The 3,172-nt window shown below is 45.9% G+C and overlaps 2 non-coding genes across 2 annotated transcripts; both read right to left on the bottom strand.

Moving 5' to 3' along the window:
* Positions 1-799: 799 nt before the first annotated feature.
* Positions 800-884, bottom strand: Trnal-cag. The gene has a single exon. It is a non-coding gene; the product is annotated as a tRNA-Leu (tRNA).
* Positions 885-1,732: 848 nt separating this feature from the next.
* On the bottom strand, positions 1,733-1,816 carry Trnal-uag. Its single transcript has one exon. It is a non-coding gene; the product is annotated as a tRNA-Leu (tRNA).
* Between the last annotated feature and the right edge of the window lie 1,356 nt (positions 1,817-3,172).

Below are 3,172 nucleotides of genomic sequence, written 5' to 3'. Positions count from 1 at the left end.
GAATTCTGGAGCCGTTGATCTTATTAAAGCATTCATGCATACCAGGATGTCGTCTACATACCGTCTCCCTATTGCCATCATATGGGGACAACTCATGTAGATTATCGTGCACTACACGATCAAAAGAGTTTGGATAAACTTCGGCTAAGATTGGTGCGACTGATGACCCGCTAGAAACACCTTCTTTTTGTATGCACTTTCTTCCTTCGTACTGCACTACCGTTGACTTCAGGTAAAACTCCAGGATTGCACTGTCTATGGGCATACCTGAGCCCGATTGGAATTTAATGAGATTGAGCACCAACGCCTCGCTCACTCTCTGCATTAACTGGGTCTTTTTTAGGGAATAGTACACGTCCTAATATCCATCGATAGCACAGAACAATGACTCCTATGATGAGTTTAGACAATTTTAATCAATTGGTTTAAATTTCTAAGGGATAGGGACTTCTCTAAGCATGCATAACTCAAGCTGGGCTTTGAACTTTGAAACCACTTTCATTAATGAGTGAGACATGGCAGAAAGTTTGAGACCACTTTCTGTCATGTCTCACTCATTAATGAACGCACGAAGGGGCATTTTGGGCGTATGGTTTTATAGAAAGAAAAAGGATTGATGCTTAATGTTGAATATGTTCCACTCTTGATACATTTTTCTACATCCTTCCGTTCATCCTTATTCAGGACAGGCGGCAAAAGGCGCAGTCCGCCTCTGCGTTGTCAGAATTCCACCCTCGTGGCTAAACAGGTCGTAAGATGTCGGCTATAATTATACAGACATTGATTGAAGCAGAAGTAGTGTCAGAAGTGGGATTCGAACCCACGCCCGGAAGATCCGGACTGCGACCTGAACGCAGCGCCTTAGACCGCTCGGCCATCCTGACGTACCTTTGCGCTTTGCAGTAGGTAGAACGCATCGAGCGCTAGTCGAATAATGTTCTGCTCACAAATTTAAACGTTGTATCCCCTTCGTACGAGACAAAAATAGTAACATTAACGTACCCCGTAATTGCTGCATGTTTTCCTGCTTGGGTAGGTGATATTTGTGACGTTATTTATTGAGACACATAAGAAATATACACGGCAAATATTGCCAAATGCATATTTATATAAAGGCCGCAAGGTGTTTTAAATGGGAGGACAACAAGGTGCTGTGGCTGACGACACAAATGCGTGAACGAAGATACATATGTTCGATAAAGTGTAAATGCGGATAGAGATTTTTTTAGTTTTTTTTGCAATAAAGTGCCATAAAATGCCATAAGTGATATTCAGCGATTTCTGCGATATGCGACGCGTACATCCGTGTTTAAAGAAAGCGGCCTTGCATCCCGGCGGAAGTTCATCATGAGTCACTGTGACATCCATAACATCGCGATACACTGTGACGTCCCATGCCACCATGACGACATTTTGACTCACGTGAAACTAAATTTCTGCTAAATGTAGCGCAGAAAAGCTTTCGCCAAGTTTAGCTAGAAAATGAACCCGCTAAATTTAGAGGGAATTTCTTGTCACGTGGACGTCACAGTGTCGCGTGACGCCATGCCATGTGACGTTACAATTTACAGCTATATTAGTGGGGAGCATGTCACGCTAAATTTAGCGGCTTCATTTTTCCGCTAAATTTAACACAATAACTTCTATCGTGCAAGCTAGAGAGTTATTGATATTTTTTTACATAAGGCTGCGGACATTAATTGAAATTAAAAAATATATATATATATAACAATGTCAGAAGTGGGATTCGAACCCACGCCCGAAAAACCGGACTGCGACCTGAACGCAGCGCCTTGGACCGCTCGGCCATCCTGACTTGTTATACCGCCCTTTCTATATTCCCTTTCACGGCAACTTGACGAACTATGGAGGCTACGGCCTCCGCGACTGAACAAGGGGTCGAAGCGGGGCACGCGACATTAAGTCAGGGTAGCGTGTGTGTCACTGCGCCAAGCAACCGACTGTCGTCTGCTGCGAAAGCAACCAACTTCGTTTGAGTGTCCACCGCCTCAGCATTCTTCTCCGCTAGAACTGCAAGCTCTTCGGGCACAGTTCATGAAACAACCATACGCTCAATTTACCCGCGAATCTGTGGTAGGTGCTAATACCAGGACGATGTTTTAAGCGGAAGTACTCGAGCACACGGCTGCGATCGCCAACGACCAAAGCGCTACAAGAAAAACAAAGAAAAAAAGAACGGGAGCGGATACGGATGTGGCGGCACTTTTATGGTTTAAAGATAATCTTGATTCTTTATTTCTTCGTATATTTTCGACGACGATTGAATCGGGCGAGTTCAGTTGCCGTTAACAAAAAAATAAACATAGAACTACTTTTTTCGCGGACGGTGCTGTTGCTGAGGCGGTAACACGGCCTCAGTGGCCTCGACTATGAAGTGTTTTCAAGTGCCTTGCTTCGACGCTCGTATTGGATAGCGGGGGCTGCAACCCCCACAGTTCGCCAAGTTATCGTGAAAGGGAGTATAATTTGTCCATCATGCCTGTCTGGTAGCCAAAGAGTTTCTTTTTTCTTTATTGCACTGCTAGCCGAAGAATACTGTTCTTTGTTCGCTTTTGGGGGCAGATACTTACGTTGGATTATATACTCACGAGAAGAAAACGGCAAGAATAGCGTATTTTATAACTTGACGCTGCTGCAAGGTAAGCGGCTTGCCTGCGTGATTTGTGTGACGTCAGGTCAGACAGGTGCAGGGGCATGCGACAGACATGGGTGGACCGAAATTCGTGCATTTAACAAGGTGTGACGCCAGTGAAAGCGATAAGGTAGACCGTAGCCTCCTATATACTGACAAAGCCTGGCAGATCACCACGAGAAGTGGCCACTGAAATGAAAGAGGCGGAGCGGCAGACAACGGATGAGAGAAGAGCCCCGTGACTGGCGCCCCGCTGTGGCGAGACGCCGAAACACACTTCTTCCGAGCGAACAAATGTGTTTTGGGTCCTCGCCGCTACAAAAACCTGTGCGGTGACGTTCAGGTTCCCCGAGAAATGGCTCTTTGATGCTCTGTGCTACAAGATTCTCGCGCTCCAAATGTGCGGCCGGGCACTGCATGGCGCCGTCGTCGACTTCCAGGCAGACTAAAGCTGAGCTGTACTTGACCAACTATATTGTTCTACTCTGTCGATTCTAAAGTGGCTTCTGCAGTACCGCA

This window comes from Ixodes scapularis, unplaced genomic scaffold (genome assembly GCF_016920785.2).
Source record: "Ixodes scapularis isolate PalLabHiFi unplaced genomic scaffold, ASM1692078v2 PGA_scaffold4__175_contigs__length_147842914, whole genome shotgun sequence".
Lineage (NCBI taxonomy): Eukaryota > Metazoa > Arthropoda > Arachnida > Ixodida > Ixodidae > Ixodes > Ixodes scapularis.
This window is presented reverse-complemented; position numbering and strand designations above follow the sequence as displayed.